Source organism: Orcinus orca, chromosome 11 (assembly GCF_937001465.1).
Source record: "Orcinus orca chromosome 11, mOrcOrc1.1, whole genome shotgun sequence".
Classification (NCBI taxonomy): Eukaryota; Metazoa; Chordata; class Mammalia; order Artiodactyla; family Delphinidae; genus Orcinus; species Orcinus orca.
In genome coordinates, this window is record NC_064569.1 from 96,456,376 (window position 1) to 96,462,774 (window position 6,399).

Genomic DNA, 6,399 nt, shown 5'->3' on the forward strand with positions numbered 1-6,399 from the left:
ATAAGTATGTTCTTCTAAATGATGCAGGTACGGTGGGTCTTATCACTAAATCGGTTACATTCGGAAGCCCTTTCTGTCTTACACTACTTTGATAAACCGTACTCTATCAACCGCTAGCCCAACGTGGGCACAGTTCTAGAATACTCCGAGGTCCCAGAATGTCCCTGGTACCATCAATTCAACCTAAAACAAACTGACGATCCTTACAATTCCTGCCTGGTGAATCAAAAGTATTCTCCAATACTGGTTCTGAGTTGACCCCGAAGGTCCTCCCGGCAGTTTAAGAAGCAACGTTCAAAGAATCAAATCACAAACGAATCAACAATTTGTAAAAACATTATTCTGTTTTCTGTACATATCTGAAACCCCATTCCCAAGTGCCAAATCTAACTTTTCAGTGACTGTCCAATTAAAAGCGCCCTAAGACTTTGTACGGCGGCAGCAGAAGATGTGCTTTAGAATCTTTGACCCCGAAGTGGTCCTTGAACCAAAAACGTCTAGAGAACCCCACCGGAGTGTATGTGTATTCCTCTCCATTTTCTCACACAGGGGTCGGAAGGAAGACCCTTCCTCCCTTTTCTCTTTAAATTAAGGCCAGATCAGTAGCAACCTAAGCGCGAAGGGACTACAGGCCTTGGTAGGAAGCTGCTGGACGCTCTCGCGGCGCCTGCCCTGGTCCCCGCGTCCGCCCGGGGAGGACGCGGGCAAGGGCTGCAATAAGGAGGGAGGCCGCCAGGGGACGCTCCAGTCCCGCCCGGGAAGCGCCGCACGGCTTCCTGGGGGTTGACCCGCGCACGAGGTCCTCACCGCCCGAGGTCCGCGCGGCGCTGCGTGTTTGGCGTCCCGCGGCGGCCGGGGCCTCCGTGGACCGTCCAGCGCCCCCTCATGCGTCTCCCCCTTTCTGCTCGCGCTCACCCTAAACCCCGCAGCGCCCACCTGCGTCCTCGCACCGGCCGGGTGCCGGTGCGGCCCGAGCCGCTCTCGAGGGGTCGAATTCCGGGTCTGCAGGAGGCGGGTCTTCTTCGAACTCTATGTCCCGGTAAGGATGAAATGCCTCTCTCCCCTTCCATTCGGCCTGTCACCCCACTGCCCTCAATTAAGGAAGCTCTCTTTCTCCAAAAAAGTGTCGCGTAAGTCGCGGCCGGGATGGAGACTCGCCCCGCCCCCGAAGGGGTTCTAGAAGGAAGGAGAACGGGGGTGGGGGGGGCGGTGAGGACCACACACACAAACACACACTCGCTCTCTCCCTCCCTCCTGCACCCCTTCACCCCACCTCCCAGCCACGCAGGCAGCCCCCGGCCCCAGAACGGCTCCTCTGGCCCCCACCCGCCCCCGCTCCCCTCCCCCACGGTACCCGCCCGCGCCCCGCCTTCCCCGCGCCCCTTGCGCACCTGGAAGCAAATTCACGCCTGGAAACCATCCAAAGGGCGGGAGGCGTCTGGTGCTGGGTGGTGAGAGAATCAAATTGAAACGAACCTCTCAGTCGTTGGAAAAGCATTTCCCCACCCGCCTGTCCCGACCTGCAGGATTGGTTAAAATACTTCTGTTTCCTCAGTGGCAATACGAGAGGTTTGGATGAAATTTTTTTCTGGAGCCCATCTGAGGGCCTCTGAGCGTCTATACCGCCTTCAGCCTGGAGACTTTTCCAGATTTTAAATGGGGACTGAGCTGCTGTCTCACCAGAGGAGGAAATTCCTTGAGACCAGGAACAGGAACCCAAGGGAAAGCACCGTGGTAAAAATGCAGCTGGTGGGAATTAATGCACGTGTGTGTCGCCTACTGCAGGGATCAGAGATGGGAGCTGGTCCAGGGCACTGTGATGGCGAGATGGGTAAGGGAAGGAGCCCCGCACCTTGTGGGCCCTCAGTCCTTGTTGAAAGAGAGAAGCCGGCTGGGCTGGGTGAAGCACCTCACATCTCCGCCCTAGGACGGTGGGGGGACCTGATGGGCTGTGTGAGGGAGGTTCGGAAAAAGGATGAAGTGCCAAGGCCAGACTTTACCTCCCTCGCAAAGTTTTCCCCCGGCCTGCTCTGCTATGCTGGAGGCTGAAATGATTACCACCCTGATCTCCCTCAAACTATGTTCCATTTAGTAAACATTAATCTAGGAAGACCCAACACTAGAGCCAGCAAGGAAGCGGAGATGCTTATTGGGAGGAACTACTGCATCGTCATAGCAACCATCAGTTATACCACCAGTCCCTTTCAACTATAAGCCTCTTATCTTAGGTTGGGCGCCCTGGGAAACAAAGCTGGAGTCTCTTATTCGTGCATGCAGACAGCTTATTGGGCAGCCTCTGAGTAAATCAGAGAAGCTGCACTGGACAAAAGTTGAACTTCGATGCAGCTGGGAGCCTGACCCAATTCCATAGGGAGCTCAGGAGCTGGGATGGTCCTTCAGAGTTGTCCTGAATCAAGGTAGGGGGCCAGCCCTTTGTACCCCTGCATGGACCAGTTGTTGGTGGTGGACTGCGCTAGGGAGGTCATATCCTTGGTCATGGTCCCTTCAGTAAAGGGCAAGTCTCAGGGAAGAACTCAGCTGTGAGCTGTCACAGCCGATGGCTGGAGGAATGGCACCCCGGCCCTCGGAGGATCTGGCTGGCACACCACAGCACCCCCTCCATGCCTTGAGGGCATCCTGTTTCATTCTCTGCTGCTCTATGCACATCTGATTTTCTTTTTTTTCCTCACCGCTTAGGTTGCAGGGATAGATGATGGTCATACTACAGCTCCTAATTTTTTTTAAAAATGTGTTCCATTCTGAAGACAGGCCTAGAGTAAGGCTGGAATATCAAACCCAATTCCAGATTTGAGGGACAACTTGGCCCAACTTGGATCAGGTTGCCCACCCCAGTAACTGGTTAGGGACCCGGGTTCGATCCCTGGTCAGGGAACTAAGGTCCCACATGCCGCGGGGCAACTGAGCCCGCGTGCTGTGACTACTGAGCCTGTGCACTCTGGAGCCCTCACGCCACAACTAGAGAGAAGCCTGTGCGCTGCAACGAAAGATCCCGTGTGCCGCAACTAAGACCTGATGCAGCCAAATAAATATCTTTTAAAAAATAAAATAATGTAGTGTAGGCAGAGTTGACCCTTGTCACAGTTATTGAGCAAAAAGAAAGAAAGAAAACCCCACTTATTCTGTTATATGGTAGGAGTTGAAGAATTCTAGTCTGTGTTGCTCTGGTTGCTTAATCAACTAGGAAGAACCTACCCCCTTTTACTGTAGAGACCATGGCGGGCAGGATGCAGGATTCAGAGCAAGGACGTTCCCTGAAGCTGACTGGGGGTGCTAACACGTTAGAACTAGGAGACACGGAGACCACACACTGCTTCATTTTACAGCAAGAAAACGTGTTGCATACATGACTTGGAGTCAGAAGAACTAAATGCAGTTGGGCTCCCTGTTCTGTGCTCCTTTCATAACTCAGGGAAGATTTGGGTCCTGGGCTCCTCTGTCTGACTCTGGCAATAACTACATTGACAATCTGTCAGCCCTCCTCACTCCTGTCCCTCTCCCCGAGCTCCCCCCTGTGGCTTGAGGATAATGATATTGCCTGTTATCATTGAATGCTGACCGAGTGCCATGCATCGGGCTAGGAGCTTTCTCTGCGTTTTCTAGTCTACCCTATGATCAGGTGTTAGGGATCTACTGGGTTGCTTATCTTCTCTTCCCCTGCCTCTTATAATTTAATAAAAGATAATCCATACTATGTGGATTTTTATAACAAGGATTTATTCATTTTGTGATTAAAAAGGTAAAGCAGTTATCCATATGTGTGACCATACGTGAGCCCAAGCTGTAACGACATTTTAAGGAAGGAAGGACAACCTAGAATGCAGTTCCCTTAATTGTAACCTTTGAAAAAAAAGAGAAGCCCAAAGTGAGAGAATCTCTGACTGCCTGTCAGGATCGTATTTCCTGGGCAACAGCAAAGGTCTGTGGGTTATGCAGTCCTAGGCAACTCAAGGGTCTATGGCTAATGCCCAGGTGGCAGCAAGGGTCTCTGGGTAATGCCCGGGAGGCAGCAAGGGTCTCTGGGTAATGCCCGGGCGGCAGCAAGGGTCTATGGGTAATGCCCGGGTGGCAGCAAGGGTCTCTGTGTCATTTAGTCCTGGAAAGTGCAGGGGTCTTTGGGGCATGTGTTTCTGGGTAACAGCCAGTGTCTATAGGTAACGCAGTCTGTCGCTGGGATGTGACGTGAATGACATGGTTTTACTTAAACACCCAGAACGTGTTTCTGGTGCATTTGGCTACACCCCCTCTTCCTCGTGGAAGGACTCTGTTTGGGTCAGCCCCTCACCCACTTTGCACTTGTTCATTGTCAGGATGGGTAACGGGAAGCCCTTCTGGAGGCTCACACCACGTGGACTTCACCGTAGAGGCCCAGGCGGCTATCATCCTGTCCCAAAATGTCCGTGACCAGGCTCCAAAACCAGAGATGCCTATGTATCGTGTTGTGTATAGTTTTTGGTCATTAATTTACTTTTAAACATTCAGTAATTCTCATCCCAGCATTCTTCCGCCTTTGTTTCATTTACGGGGGTACCGTGTTCTTGTGCCAGCCGGGGCCTCACGTCAGAAATCTGAACCTCAGCCTTGTGGAGCCTCGTGCCCTAAGCTTCCCAATCCTTCCTTACTCACGTTTACCTCAGCCCCAGAGGTGCTCGCCTCTGCTGGGTTGCTACCTCAGTTACGCCTTCTCTTTTATTCCACCCACTAGTTAACCATCTTTTACCTCGTTAATAATTCTTTGTATTGAAATTTTCCCTGTTCAGATCACTTGTATGATTTTTGCCCCCTGCCTGGACCCTGACAGATAGATACTGGTAGAAATTCCCTGTTTGACTCACAGACTTAGAGAACAAACTTATGGTTACCAGAGGGGAAGGGATAGTCAGGGAGTTTGGGATTGACGTGTATACACTGCTTTATTTATTTTTGGCTGCATTGGGTCTTCATTGCTGTGCGCGGGCTTTCTCTAGTTGTGGCGAGCGAGGGCTACTCTTCATTGCAGTGCAAGGGCTTCTCATTGCAGTGGCTTCTCTTGTTGCTCAGCACGGGCTCTAGGCGCATGGGCTTCAGTAGTTGCGGCACGCGGGCGTCAGTAGTTGTGGCATGCGGGCTTCAGTAGTTGTGGCTCGCGGGCTCTAGCGCTCAGGCTCAGTAGTTGTGGCGCATGGGCTTAGTTGCTCCACGGCACGTGGGATCTTCCTGGACCAGGGCTCGAACCCGTGTCCCCTGCATTAGCAGGTGGATTCTTAACCACTGCGCCACCAGGGAAGTCCCTACATTGCTATATTTAAAACGGTTAACCAACAAGGACCTACTGTATAGCACAGGGAACTCTGCTCAATGTTATGTGGCAGCCTGGATGGGAGGGGAGTTTGGGGGAGAATGGATACATGTATATGTATGGCCGAGTCCTTTTGCTGTGCACCTGAAACTATCACAACGTTGCTAATCAGCTATACTCTAATATAAAGTAAAATGTTTTTTTTAAAAAAAAGCCTGTTTGAAGTAGGTTCAAGACAGCTGGGCAGAGAGGGGGCAAGTCAGTGGGAGGAGACATCTCTGAAGGAATTTTGATATGAAGCTGAATTGAGAAAGGGGCTGAAAGGGGATGGGGGGGTTGTTTTGTTTTGTTTTGCTTATTTAACATTTTATTATGGAAAATTTCAAACGTATACAAAAGTAGAGAGCATACACCCCCTACATAAACAGAGTATAACAAACCCCCATATACCCATGTTATGGGTTGACATGTGTCCCCCCCAAAAAATATGTTGGCATTCTAATCCTCAGTACCTGTGAATGTGACCTTATTTGGAAATAAGGCCTTTACAGAGATAATCAAGCTAAAATGAAGTCCTAAGTGTGGGTCCTAATCCAATGTGACAGGTGTCCTCATCAAAAGGGGAAATCTGGACACAGAGACAGGCACACACAGAAGAAAGAAGATGTGAAGACACAGAAATCACCATGTGAAGATGGAGGCAGAGATCGGAGTGATGTATCTACAAGCCCAGGAACACCAGAGATCGCCAGCAACCCCCAAAGCTGAGAGAGAGGCCTGAAGAGATTCTCCCTCAGGACCAGCCTTGCTGACACCTTGATCTTGGACTTCTAGCCTCTAGAACTGTGAGACAATAAATGTCTGTTGTTTAAGTCCCCCAGTTTGTGGTACTTTGTCCCGGTGGTACTTTTGTACCCAGGTGGGTTGGGTACAACCCATCACCAAATTTCCTCTCCACCCACACCCACTTCTCCTTCTCAGATGCTTTAAAGGCAACAGTAAGGGGGAGGAGACATCCCAAATGGAAGGCCATCCTGGGCCAGGGCCTATGCTGGGGTGGGGATGGGTGCCATGGTGGTCCCAGGAGCCCTCTGGAAGGAACA

General features: G+C 51.3%; 1 long non-coding RNA gene across 1 annotated transcript; it reads left to right on the plus strand.

The window, feature by feature from the left end:
* The first annotated feature begins 601 nt into the window (after window positions 1–601).
* LOC117196475 (uncharacterized) lies at window positions 602–6,172 on the plus strand. The gene is made up of 2 exons (XR_004476666.2): window positions 602–1,039; window positions 5,902–6,172. It is a non-coding gene; the product is annotated as an uncharacterized LOC117196475 (long non-coding RNA).
* Window positions 6,173–6,399: the final 227 nt, after the last annotated feature.